Consider the following 15,000-nt stretch of genomic DNA (forward strand, 5'->3'; position numbering starts at 1 on the left):
ACACACTGACACACACATGCATGGGCCACACACAAACACACACACAAACATAAAAGTGTGCACACATATACACCCATACCCCCACACACACACAACCATTCACACACACACACACACACACACACACACACACACACACACACACACACACACACACACACACACACACACACACACACACACACACACACACACACACACACACACACACACACACACACACACACACACACACACACAGTGACACACTGTGTCTACGCAGCAGTACATAATCAGAACCATTGTGGGGAGGCGAAATGAGTTTCCAGTTGCCGTGGCAATGGCTATGATGTCACAATGCTCCACTGTGCTGTTTTGTGATATGGTAGCCCTCCACAGTCTCTCTGTTCTGTCCTCCCGTCCTCCTCTCTTCTCTTATATCCCTTCATTCATCCCTGGCTCCTCTATCCCTCCCCCCTCTCACGCACTCTGTGATGCGGCTTAGGAGCCAGCTGTGCTAACGAAGGCAACGTGACTCCCCTTGGTCTTAGTCATCTCTACACCCCCCCCCCTACACACACACACACACAAACACACACACACACACACACACACACACACACACACACACACACACACACACACACACACACACACACACACACACACACACACACACACACACACAAAGACACACACACGCACAAACACACCCCGCCTACTCGCCCGGTAAGACCAGGGAAGCTGACAGGGGGAGAGAGAGGGGTCAGTTGTACCGGGCCCACGGAGAGAGGGGAGGGGGGGATTTTTTTGTTCAGTACATTAAATGTATTTTAGGTGAGGGTCCCCTTCAGATGACTTTGTCCCGGGTCTGGCAAAAAAAGGCTGTCACCGACCCTGGGAATGACATCTGGCGTCCCAGTCGTGCATGTAATAGCCAAACAGAGAGGAGAGGAGAGGAGCGGAGAGGAGAGGAGAGGAGAGGAGAAGAGAGGAGAGGAGAGGAGAGGAGCGGAGAGGAGAGGAGAGGAGAGGAGCGGAGAGGAGAGGAGAGGAGAGGAGGATGTCGGGTACCCTGTTCTGTTCTACTCTGCCCTTCTTTTCCAATAGCCGGAATGTTTAAGTGCTAATCTCAAGCTGCAGAGAAAGTAGCATATTGTGGAGTTTGTGGTGGCAAGGACTTTACTTGCATGTAGTATGCAGTTTCTCTCTCTCTCCTCTTAAATCCCGACAGCAGTCTCTTTTCTCTCTCGCTCTCTCTGAAACCACACACCTGTTTTTCCCTCTATCCCTCTCTCTCTCTCTCTCTCTCTCTCTCTACCCCTCTATATCTTGTGACAATGTCCTGTTGAGTGAATACCGAACTGAGCAGTCGCAGGTGTGCTTTATTGGGAATTGTTTTCATGATGCTTGCGAAGCCTACTTTCGCAAGCAGGCATCTGAAAATAGCAAAATTGTAAGGGGTCAAGGGCAGCGTTTTCCTTCCCTTCCTACCAAACAAACTCCTTGAGTCCCAGATGGGCATTGGGTATTTCTGGACCAGACCATACGTCAGCGTTGGTGTGGCCAGGGCTGGATTGAGATGGCCTGGGTGGGGCCCACTGACTAGGCTACAGGTTGTCATAAACCCCCTCAGAAAAAAAAATCATGACAAAATTACGAAAATTACATAAACAGTGTCATAATTCTGAGCAATAAATTAAGTCTGCCAACTATAAAGAGGAGTATTAACACGATATATTTTTTCCAATTATGCATCTGCAAAATTGTTTCCACCCCTTTGACCAGTCAGAGTTCGGCATAGAATGTTAGTACACTTCCCTCCCCAAGCCTCATACAGTATCAGCAGTGCTAAGCTATCGGTCTGGACCTTAAGATCAGTGGTATCATGCTGTGATTCCCATGTTACGCCTGATTGGTGGGGGCCCCATCGGAAACAAAGGGGTGTGTTGTCCCAGGCCCTGCAACAAGGGGTGACCTGAATCAGGTACTTTATAAATGATAAGGAACACATGCCATCTACAAAATTCATATTGCAACATACGTATGTATAAACACCATAGATGGATTATGCATGTGTAATTTCTCATAGTCACATAATATATAAGTGGCCCATTTCTAATTTTATTCACATCAAATTATAATATTTAACATATTTTTTTGCTCAGCCATTCAATCACTAGTAAGTTTCAGATGTTTCTATTTTTGCAGTATGACCGGTTTTGGCCCAGAATCAGATTCTGATCCATCTGTTCTGTGTGATCCGGAGCTTCCAGAACCCGAACGCACATGCCACTCTCTGGCTACTCTCTCTGGCAAAATCCCCATGCAGGGAATAGGGTTTAAAAACAGATTTCACTGTATGTGTCTACTGATATGATTACTGTATCTTATGTCTTAGTTGGACATGGTTTTCTTGCCAGTCACCCACAGTGTTGACATTCTAGCAAGCATACGGTGTGCATACTAGTCTATCAACTATCAACTGTTCACCTACATATATCTAAAAGTACAGCAACAGAGCAGTAGAGATACCTCACTAATCATGAAGCCCATTCATTGAAGATAATGTTGGAATGATACAGTACATGTTCCTGGATGGCCTACGTGAAAGCCCTCTCAGGCCAGGGAAGCTATCACATTGATAGATATCTCTTTTACTTTCGACTTTTTACCTGCAGACTGCCATCCTAAGCAGTCCAATTGGGCAAGAAACCGCCCGATCTGGCAACATTGCACTGGGCTGTACTAAGGAGGTCGGCTGTGGCTACTGGAGGAATCTTCTGTCACTATAGGACCTCATGTCACTGTGATGGCACGACTGCTCATCCTGCACACGTGTCACATATATTTTGTCAACAGACACGGCAGATGAGCGAGTCAGTGACAGCAAGTATATTCCAGGCCTTAGGGGATGTTTAGGCCGTGTGATTCAATAGAGGGATTTTAAATATTTATCCTCTCCCTGTCCTCCCCTCTCTCTCTTTGTCTCTCTTTCCCTGCGCCTCTTTCTATCTTTCTATCATTCTCTGTCATGGTCTCTCTCTCTCTCTCTCTCTCTCTCTCTCTCTCTCTCTCTCTCTCTCTCTCTCTCTCTCTCTCTCTCTCTCTCTCTCTCTCTCTTTCAATCTCTCAAATCCTCTTTCTCTGTATCCACGTGGCAGATGATGCTAATGTGGAGCTGTCCTGGTTTTCGCTGTACTCTGGTACAGACATAACTAGCAGAGTCATCGCCTGGGTCACTGCATCCAGTCGTCCATCGCCTAGGCTACCGCATCCAGAGGCAGAGTCATCGCCTAGGCTACCGCATCCACCGTCACCCATCCCCCACAACATCAATCCCTCACTACCATCACTGCCACCACTACCAGCACTGTTGATGAGAGTCCCAAAGCCCCACCTCACTCCACCTCTACCGCTACTCATGACATAACCCCCCCCCCCCAACTATCATCACCACCACCACCCCCACCACAATGGATGAGAATCCATGGTGCAACAAAACCCTACAGACCACTTCCACCTCCACCCACCTCCACCCACCATCACCACCGGCGCCGCTGCCACCAGCACAGTTGATGCCAATCCCTGGTGCAACAAAGCCCCACCCCACCCCATCTTCATCTCCACCCCCACTACACCTTCTCTACACCAGCCCGTCATGAGGTGCTCTGGAGAAGGCAGAGGTGGTGTTGGGTGCGGTGAGGTCAGTGTCGGCAGGCGGGCCTTCCATTACCCGTCCCATTCCCGGCAGACCCCTGGACCAGATGACTCAAAATGTAATACAGTACATTAAAGGTGCATATCACACTAGTTAAACACTTGGATATAGACATAAATATACAGTATTTGCGAGTATATTGATTGATACGTATAGAGTCTATTTTGTGTGAGTTTGGAGGGGTGAGGATTTTGGGAAATGTGACTTTAGAATGTCCATGTTTTCCAAGTGCAATTTTTCCAGTACAGTATTTGTGAAAAGGTGACATTTGTAAATGGGTTGCATGAATTCGGTTGCATGAAAAAAACTAAATATTATACCTTAAGTAAGTAAGCCTACTTTATCATTTCACAATTTACTTTAGCATTTGACATGAATTGTTCAGCATGCAATAAAATAACATGGACTAGCATCATTGAAATAAAATAGATATAAACCTCGGAAAAAGGTTGTTTTCTTCTTTTAAGTGATGACTCACTCATGCAGGTACACAACCACCATCCCTGACCTCCAGCCCTCCCTTCACCCTACACACACACACACACACACACACACACACACACACACACACACACACACACACACACACACACACACACACACACACACACACACACACACACACACACACACACACACACACACACACACACACCACCTTACACACATACACACACACACGCATGCACGGACACACGCACACACACACACACCACCTTACACACACACATACACACACACGCACGCATGCACGCACACACGCACGCACACGCACACACACACACCACCACCACCACCACCACCACCACCACCGCACTACCCCGCCGCTGCCTCCCTCTGCCTGAGTACAGAGTGCCAGAGCATCTGGCTGGCTGCAGCTTCCCGCCTCCCTCAGATTATCGTAAAGCCTGGCTCTCGCCGCAGGTCCGCCCACCCTCGTGAAATATTAATCCGATCAGAATTAAAGGGCCTGTCCATCAAACTCATGGTCGGCACGGCAACACGGGTGGTGGCGGTGGCGGTAGGGGCAAAACATCCTAATGCTATTAGCCATCCAGGGCCGGGAATTGCCACTTTACACTGCACTGCTCTTCTCTGCTCTGCTCTGCTCTGATCAGCACAGCTCATGCGATCGGTTGCTTAGTGATGAGGGCCAAGAGTTGATCACCATCATCATCATCATCTATATTGCCATCGTCGTCATCATCTTCATCATTATTATTCATCGCTAATGTCAGTGTCAGATGGTCATGACCGCGATGCCACTTATGCATATCTGACATCATCACACTGGGAAGCACAGCCAAAAAGAGTAATGTGTTTTTCATAGAGCTACACAACATTGTGGAAAAAATATCCAATAATAATGCGATATCAACATGAACGCTACAGTACGCGAAATGGATTTTTGCAAAGAAATATCCCAATAATTACGCAATACTAGCTTGAATGCCACAGTACAGCAATTGGATTTTTGAAATGTGTGTTTGATTCCAGAGCTACACAACGTTGTGAAGAAAATATCCCAATAACAACGCAATTTCATCATGATCGCTACAGCACACACACAGATCATAAACTATAAAACACAGTTGGGCTCGGCTGCAATAAATAGGGCATTCCCATAAGCTCTGCCTGCTCTGCGTGCTCTGCATATCAGAATATTGGTCTAATCAGGCAAATCCCCAGATGTCCTAGATGGCCAAGCACACAGCACAAGCTATGTCACCGGCACCGACTACCACACAGAAAGTAAAATTAATACAAAATTAAATAAAGAAATAGTACTATTACTAATAAACAAACAAATGGAACTAATAAGTATTAGTTAATTTATTACAGGTTTCATGTTATTCATCTACCCAAAATGGCCTCTAGCACAGCACAAACTATTCACTACTGTCTAGTGAAGAAAATACAAATGAAAATAAAATAACACTAAAATAACACTAATAAACATATAAACAGAACTAATAAGTATTAGTCAATTTATCAGACATTCAATGATCCGCAGCTGTCTTTTATGGCCTGCCCCACTGCTCAAGCTATTAAAACCCTGCCTGGCAGAGAAAATACTAATAACATTTAGAAAAAACACTATTTATAATAAACAAACAAATACACAAATAAGTTAGGTATTAGTCTGCTAATCACACGTTTTATAATCTCCAGCTTTCCTAGATGGCCTCCCTCACAGCTCAAACTACTCTCAGTCTGGGGTCTAGCAGAGAAAATCTGTTATATAAACTTGATCAAAATATTACTAATTAATTTACACCTAAACAAAACTAACAAGCATTAGTTCATTTAACACACTCATCTTATGAGCTCAGCATTTGACACTAGCCAAAAATGATTCCACCATACTCAGCACCGTCTTGCATAGGGAAAAAAAACACTAAGAAATAATGATTAAATAGGCTGAGTCAGTATGCTGTAAGTATTAGTTTATCACATGCCTTCATATGATCTCTGAAATGTTCAGCATTGTGTATCTGTTGTTGTGTCTATACTTGTTATTACAGCTATTATTCCATTCTCTCTGTGACCATGTGGTCCTATAGACCTTGTGACATGGCATGCCACTCCAGTCCCGTGCCCATAGACTTGGCACTCTACACCATACAACACGGCAGCACTCCCATCTCCTGCCCATAGAACTGGCACTCTAGACCTTGTGAAATGGCACTCCAGTGACCTGCCCATAGAATTGGCACTATACACCTTGTTACATGGCACTTGTACTCCAGTCCCTGGTCCATAGAATTGGCAGCAGCGCCCAGCCAACACACTTTGACATATTTGACATTCATAATTACACAAGTGGCCCTGAGTGAGATGCGATGAGTTGCCCATATGTCTGGTTGTAGTATATCTGTCTGGTCAATGGCCCACTTCTTGGAGAGAGAGAGAGAGAGAGAGAGAGAGAGAGAGAGAGAGAGAGAGAGAGAGAGAGAGAGAGAGAGAGAGAGAGAGAGAGAGAGAGAGAGAGAGAGAGAGAGAGAGAGAGAGAGAGAGATAATGTGTTGCCCAGATCCCATTCCTTTGCCTCTGTTTGTTCTTGTGCATGAGCCCACAAAGCCCCAGTGCTGCACTTTGCCTGTGCCTGTGCCCATGCCTGTGTTTGTACTTGTGACCATGCCCCACGCCTGTACTGTACCTGTGCCTGTGCCTGTTCCAGTGCTTGTGCCAATGCATGCATCTGTGCCCGTGCCATGTGCCATGCCAGTGCCATGTGCTTACACTCATGCCTCTGTCCTTGCCTGTGCCTCTGCCTGTGCCCATGCTTGGCTGCTGGGTCGGGGTGGGTACTGAGGCCTTCATACAAGACCCTCCATGTGTTGGGGGCACGAGCGTGGTAACCTGGCTCTCACTCAGATGGATTGTCATCCATCTGGAATTATGATGGTAACCTTGCTGTTCTAGCCCGTGGGTGTATTCAAAAAAAGCTCGAACGTGATTGGAGAAATTAGGTAAGAGTGACGTACTACTTCAACCAGTCACATCGAAGCGGCCCGTGACGTAGTTTTCAGCGACGCGAGATAGAAGCCACAACAGAGCAGTTAGCATGTTGACAGTAGTTCCAGCCCAGCTAGCATGTGTAATCTATAGTGGATCATTGTTGGCGTTTGAACGGCAAGCCGCCTGTGGTATGCCACCTGTGTCCGACATCGGACCACTGACGGTTACAAAACACACAAGGCATCGGTTGATTTTGGTTGGCAATCCGACATAGTGCACGAGTACTCTGCAGGGTCCAAACAGCGGCATGCTACCTGACAATCCATCTGCGTGAGAGCCAGGTTACATGCTACCAGCCCCTAGCACCAATGGAGGAGGACCGCCGACTCATTTGGTGCCAGCATCGTTTGCATCAGATAAATCACAACAAAGATATGGTAAGTTAGATGTCTTGAAATGGCTATATTTTCTTTTAGTGAACACATCATGGGCATGGGTTTGTCCGTTTCTGACGGGGTGATAAATATTGCAGACAAAATGGACGTCTGCTTGCCTGCACAACCAATGTGACATATAGCCTGTTGATGAATAAAACTTAATCAAGTATGTGTATTTCGCTGAAAATGATTGACCAGCGATAAAATGTTATTCAGACAAAATTGCCAGCCATAGAAAACAATGCAGCCTCAACAGCATGCAGTTGCTACTAGCATTATTGGTTGTGTTCTGGTCACCATTAGGCATGCCAATTTACCTATGATAATACAGTAAACCGTTTACAGTCCCATACGTTTTGTATATCCTACCATGAGAGAAATATACACCAGGATTGCATTAACTACTCCCGGTGTGCACGATTAACTTCGGGTCTGATTAACTTGGATGGCATAAAGAGCTGTTCACGTCAGACGAGACAGGATGGGGCGTCTTAAGTTCTATGATACACTTTGGAAACTGCATTACGGTTCGACGAGAGGAGCATGCCGTTGTTATTGTGCGCGATTGTATTCTCAAACACTTCAGCTGTGGTCAATTCAAATAGTCGATTCGTGAGTGTGCTAAGCACTTCGATAAGTTGTAGGTGACCATCCCTAGTTGATCGGACGACCCAAAGTTAATCGTGCTCACCGTCATAAGCTGGGACACACACACACGCTGTGCCATTGTTAATTGATCAATGGTGATGTCTTTTCTCTCTCTCTCTCTCTCTCTCTCTCTCTCTCTCTCTCTCTCTCTCTCTCTCTCTCTCTCTCTCTCCATTATTAGGTGACCCAAGACCCACGGTTATATAAGGTATGTCTGATTTATTACATCCATTGCTAGGTCAGAGGCAAAGAGTACATTACTGAAGCAAGCAAAGCCGTATTGTTAAGGGGTGTGAAACCCATTTGTGTAAACAATTAGTTTTTTTCATCGGGGTGGGGATGTGAAATGACTGAGAACCTATTATCAAGGTAAATAGGACCCTTGCTGACCTCACCTGTACCTGTGGCCTCGGAAGGTATCCAATGTTACAGGTTTGAATTCTTAGTAAGAGTAACTGAAAAGTATATGTGCTGTCCTGCACCACTATCCACCTAAACCTACATTAATTTCTCAAGAGACTGTACTCCTCATAACATTACAGTTGACAGACGCTTTTGATCAAAGTGATGTACAAGGGCAGTAATGCAAAATGTGGGTGGAAAATACTCTGTACACAGAGTAAGTAGCATACCCTGTTGTTAATGAACACCTAGAAATATTTTAAAATGTGTTGCAATCAATTCCCGTGTTGTTTTTGTTCAAAACCTTGTATGTAGCCACAATTGTCACACATAACCTTCTGAAATGTTTGTCTAATATACTTCTATACTTCCTTTGTCTGTGTCTGACGCCAGGAGGTGTATGAAGAAACGACAGCATAGAGGACCCAGCACATCCCCTCACAGATTCCATGCCTTTCAAAATATTAGAACAAGATTTCAAGGCATTTTCCTTAAAGAACTTGCAACATTTCAGGAGTGCGTCACCATTTGGGTTTTCATTTTGTACAATACATCACCTAACACCAAGAACGCTACATTTTGTAAGCTATGTTTCTTGCATTGCCAGTAACCAATATTTAAAAGAAAAAAGAATGTGTATATATAAATTGATATCTTATTTGTCATTATTTACACTTTCATTACTGTACATTGAAAAAAATTAGACAGTGTTTTCTTTTCACAATAAAATTGTATTTACATATGTTCCAATTACTTGTGTACACCATTATTTACACCATTTGTTCAATATTCGATTCGATATTGTCACAAGATTCCACTTCTTTGTTCCTAATGGATGATGGTTAGATTCTGAACTAATGCTGTGTTACATGTTCCATTATGTCTATGAATCTGTCATTAGGGAGAGTCAGTCACAAAAAGCCTCGCTCACAACCAGTAGCATGAAGTACCTTAAAACCATAGGTTGTTTTGTAACTGATGTCAAATGTAAGGACTGTTGTTGACTTCTGCCTCATTAGGCTTTGTCCCAAACCCAGAGCAGACAGTCTCGTTAATGAAAGTGGCACATCTGGTATTTAAGTACACATGTTCTGTACAGCTGTCAGCAGACCATGATAACATTTTCAACTCTTCAGTAATGTCTAGATCTTGGTGGGGTAGTGTAGTGTAGATTCTATACACATGTGGTTGTACAGGCGCATTTTGAAACAGGCTCAACACAGAAGACCAAAGAAATGGAATTGTGGTAGGTGCAACACGTATGCTGGCTCCAAACTTGTGGTGCGCATGCTCTGTGCCAGCCATTACTGAACTCACTGTCTTGTCTACCTAGAGTGTTCATTTGATGGTTTACAACAGTACAAGTGAGGGAAGAGCCTAATTCAATTTCCACTGTACATGTGTAGCAGCTGGATGACCCTGTCTGTGATGACAATCCCAGCAGACGCTGCCAACGCCATGACTTGCCTACCTGAAAACAACACACAATGTTAAAATAGAATCGGCAAACAAGGCAACTGTAATTCTAAAGACTCTATAGGCCTAGTATCTGCATTTTAATTCATACCTATTTAAGGCTAAGACCTGAACAGCAGTAGGCTACTATTACTTAGTTTTAAATGTACTGCTGACCGAAAGGGAGACTTGGGGTCCTTGCCAGTAGCTGGTGAGTGACAGGCCTCATCCTGTTTTTATTCCAGTACCCTCTTGTGTAAATTCTGTTTCCACACGAAGTAGGTCTCTTAACCATGCAAAATCTGTGATTACTTTAGTCTTTACCATCGAAACAGGTTAACAACTAGGGCAGAAAGTGAAAAGGGGAAGCCCACAGACCTATATCAATATGTATAGGTCTGTGGGGAAGCCATCCTGGTGAGTTTGAAGTCAGAATGTCGTCGTGAAATAAACATTCCATCTCTCACATGCCGACGTTTTGGGACATGCTGCATTGGCAGCGATCACGGGGATAGTACATTTAATTTAACACGAACTTAGCATAAACAAATTGGTCTGAATGTGACATCTTGGCATACTATTATGATCAACAGCACTCAGTCACCATAGCATGCGAGGTCTGGAAATGAGGCTTGTACAATATTGAATTACCGGCACTATGGGGGCATTCACAGTTGTAGCCTACCATGTCAGTCATTGTTTCACACACATCAAAAACACGTTAGAAACAACCAAGAGGTTTTCACTCACCATTTATATGTGGCATGGACCTCTCGACTAAAATCCCCACTTAAAGTTGGTCTTGTAAACAGTTGAGCTGCGCTCTGCTCATTCTCCTTCAGTGGATAATTGGAAGAAGAGCGAGAACGTTCTTGCCACCAACTAATTCCTTGTTTTCTGTTCCTCTTTCAAATAATGAATGTTTGGTGGTTTTGATAACACTTGAATCGCTCGTTCATACAATGTGCAGGCCGCCGTTGTTGTGCTAGCCACTGACTGTGGGGTGTGCTAGCAGCACTAGTGTTGTCGCGCAAGATGCTACGTCATACCCGTCAACACCTCACTCCACGATGATTGACATTGACATTATCCAATGGTCGGGGCACGTTTATTTTCTACTCGAGGACTTCGGGCTCGACAAGGCTGAACCAGACCCCTGTGCGAGCTCACGAAGTGTAACGAAGATGCACGAAGCACTAGGGGTCTCGCGAGAGCCAGGCTACGAGCGTGGTGACTGGGGCGCCACATGAGTCACCAAGCACGCATTTTCTCCCTCCTTTCCTGGTAGCGTTGCTCAATAGCCGTAGCCCTTGTCCCCAACCCCAACACCCACACCCACATCCATCCTCCCCCACACCGGCAAGATAACAGCCTGGGTTCTATCAGCAACTATGGCCACCCCCATGACCCCTGTCCCTGTTCCCAAACCCTGTCCCCACACCCCCGCCCCGGCAAGATAACAGCCAGGTAACAAGCCAGGGCCCTCCCAGCAGCACTGGCAGACCGCCGTTGCCCCTGTCCTCCCGACGTCACCGCGGCTCCACACCCCCACACGGACGGCCGCCCTGGCCCCTGTCCTCCGTCCCGATCCCGATCCCGTCACCATGCCTCCACGCCCACCACAGCCCCTGTCCCTAACCCCAACCCCCCACACGTCCCAGCAGTACTGGCAGACCACTGAGGCCCCTGTCCTCCGTCCTCGATCCCCACGTCACCACGCCTACCCACCCCCGCGCGGACGGCCGCCCTGGCCCCTGGTGACATAACAGCCACAGGGTCCAGGCGAGCGGCCACCAGATGGCTACTCTGCTTGGAACGCGTCCCGGGACGAGAGAGAGCGGATGGTGAAGCAGTGTCTGTGATGGCCTGGATTCAGATCCAAAGCCCCCAGATAACACACACACACACACACACACACACACACACACACACACACACACACACACACACACACACACACACACACACACACACACACACACACACACACACACAAACACACACACACTCGCACGTACGCACGCACGCACGCATGCTCACACGTAAGAACACACACACACACACACGCACAAGCACACACACACGCACACACACATATGCACGCACGCACACATATGCACACACGCACGCGCACACACACACACGCACGCACGCGCGCACACACACACACACACACACACACACACACACACACACACACACACACACACACACACACACACACACACACACACACACACACACACACACACACACACACACACACACACACACACACCAATAGACATGGACACCTACTCGCACACAGAGCTATGCAGACACATGAAGTGCACACAGACACACACACAAGAGATATACCTTACAACCGTAGACAAACACAGCCACGTGAATATATAGTACATAGGCACAAACCCACAGGCAGAAAGACAGGCAAAAAGGTAAACTAGCAGCCAAGAAACTGCCATTTAGAAAACATACAGTGCATGTCCTCCCACACACAGTCAGACACCAGACAGGAGTTGACACTCACAAATATAAGGGCGAATACATGGCCTAACCCACATACCTACTGTGCACGCACGAAACAAACACAGAAAATATATCCGTGTCAATCCCACCCACACAGACTCCCCCAAAAGTCTCTCTTAGCCTACATAGTATGTGTCCTGTCAGACACAACCCAATGCCAATGATGACAGGAAAAAACACAGGCGAGCGCTTATTTGTGTGTTTGTGTGCATTCGTGCATTTGTTCATTTATGCATGCGTACATGTGTGCCAGACATTCTTCATGTATTTAGGTGGGAATACTGTAGAGCTATTTTTATGTTTCAGCAAGGGTACAAAGTAAGTGGCCATGATTGCTGCTTCCTCTTATTCCTCTTTGATCTAGTCAATGTCTCCAATAGGCTCTTCTAAAGCCCTCGCCAGATTGATAATGATGTAAAATTGATTAAGTGACGCACCCACTACAGCAAGGGATGCGGTGTTGTTGTTTTTTTCCCCCTTTTTTTCCCTTCTCTCTGGGATTGTAAAGCCTGGGCTTCAAACAGCACTCTCTTGTTATTTCACAAATTGGAAAATAAACAAGTTAAAAGTACTCTTGAATGCGGCGGCATTACAGATCAAGCTACTAGATGCCACACACACACACACACACACACACACACACACACACACACACACACACACACACACACACACACACACACACACACACATACACACACACGTCATGTTTTTCTGGATGAAATGCCAGTGGGGCTATATCAAAATACCACTTCCGCGGCTACCCTTTATGCTACCCTTTTGTGGTTGGTGTGCGAACGTGTAAAGCGAACACAACAAGGGATCTTTTCTCGGGGCATTATAGAGTGATCATAAGAGAAAGAAAGAGAGAAGGAAACAGAGACACACAGAGCGCAATACACAGAGACAGCTTAGCCATGATGACATTGAGCAAGCCGAGAAAAGAGAGCTGCACAGTAAGAGGCATTTGTAGAACAATAGAGATGAAGAGACAGCGGAAAGGGCATCGTAAAAAAGTGAGCATGGGAAAGACAAGAATAGAAAAGAGAAGAGAGGAAGGGGAAGAAGAAGAGAAAGAAAGAGTGACTCAGTCTCACTTAGAGTGTGCATGTTTTGTCCGTGTCATGTGGGCACTGCAGTCTCTCCTTTCATCTTCCTTCACGGTATAACACGCAGGCAGGGCACAGTGTTCTGCCATGCGGAGCACTTAAGTGCTTGTAGGGCAAGGAAGAATTGCACACCGATGAGCTCCCTTTTTAACCCTTATGTTGTGTTCGGGTCATTTTTGACCCGTTTTCAAGTTTTAGTGTGAAAAAAACACACTTTCCTTTATTTTCTTGGAATAAGGCTTCATCTAATCCTCAGTCACAATCATTTCAACACAAAAAAAATATGTTTTATCATTTTAGTAAATTTTAAAGGTCCAAAAAAAAAAAGTTACATCTGTGGTGTTCGGGGGTCAAAATTGACCCGGTATAGATTTTTGGTTGTTGTATGCATTTCTGAAAAGCTGTTGGTTGCCCTTTGTCTTCAGTTTGGTGATTTATGTTGAGGGAAATATATTTGTCGCCTGAACTTTTTTTTTGCCAGCTTTTTGATATTAAAAATCCAATATGGCCGCCGGACAGTCCCATACACTACAATATGTCATATCTCCTGTTGTGAAAGGAGTACAGATGTATTTCTGGTGTCTACTCATATGTTTTCATGGTCAGGGAATCCATTTCTGCATTATATAATGAGATTTTTTGCACATTTGTTTGCAAAATACATTTTTGCACATTATTTTTTCCAAAAAACGTATCAAAATTCATAATGGCACCCAAACCTGTATAACTGGTCTTATACTTTCCATAAAGTTGATGTGGCAATGACATAATGGTCCATGTTCACGGCATAGGGGATTCAGATTAATAGTGTGACTTTTTTCATGTTCATTGAGGTGTTCATTTCCAATACCTTTGCATTAGATTGGCGGAATAGCTGTGACTCTGACAGAATTGTTATTTTGTATATTTACCACACTAAAATCATATAAATATCGAAAAACACCAAGTCAACATATTTAAACATTAATTTTATGCACTGTAAAACTAATTTAGTTGACATTTGGTGTTTATCCTGCTATAAATCTCTTTGGGTTGGTTTGGACCCGAACACCACAAATGCCACTCTTGATGATATTTTTTAATATTAGAGAAAAACTAATAAAATAAATTTGGGGGTTGTTGTACTCTCATATCAGCTGTAATACATGGACAACATAATCACTAATTGTATCACTTTGGGAGGTATTAATAGTGAATTTATGCAGATTTTGATAGTTTTGGTCATCAAAAACGATTTGCATAATGTAAGATAAAAGAT

At 45.0% G+C, this 15,000-nt stretch overlaps 2 long non-coding RNA genes across 2 annotated transcripts in view; one reads left to right on the plus strand and one right to left on the minus strand.

Moving 5' to 3' along the window:
• Positions 1 to 15,000, minus strand: part of LOC134460201 (uncharacterized) — a 113,439-nt gene that overhangs the window by 38,644 nt on the left and 59,795 nt on the right. The window lies entirely within an intron of this gene.
• On the plus strand, positions 7,072 to 9,903 carry LOC134460194 (uncharacterized). Its single transcript, XR_010037014.1, has 3 exons — positions 7,072 to 7,599; positions 8,429 to 8,455; positions 9,043 to 9,903. It is a non-coding gene; the product is annotated as an uncharacterized LOC134460194 (long non-coding RNA).

Source organism: Engraulis encrasicolus, chromosome 2 (genome assembly GCF_034702125.1).
Source record: "Engraulis encrasicolus isolate BLACKSEA-1 chromosome 2, IST_EnEncr_1.0, whole genome shotgun sequence".
NCBI lineage: Eukaryota > Metazoa > Chordata > Actinopteri > Clupeiformes > Engraulidae > Engraulis > Engraulis encrasicolus.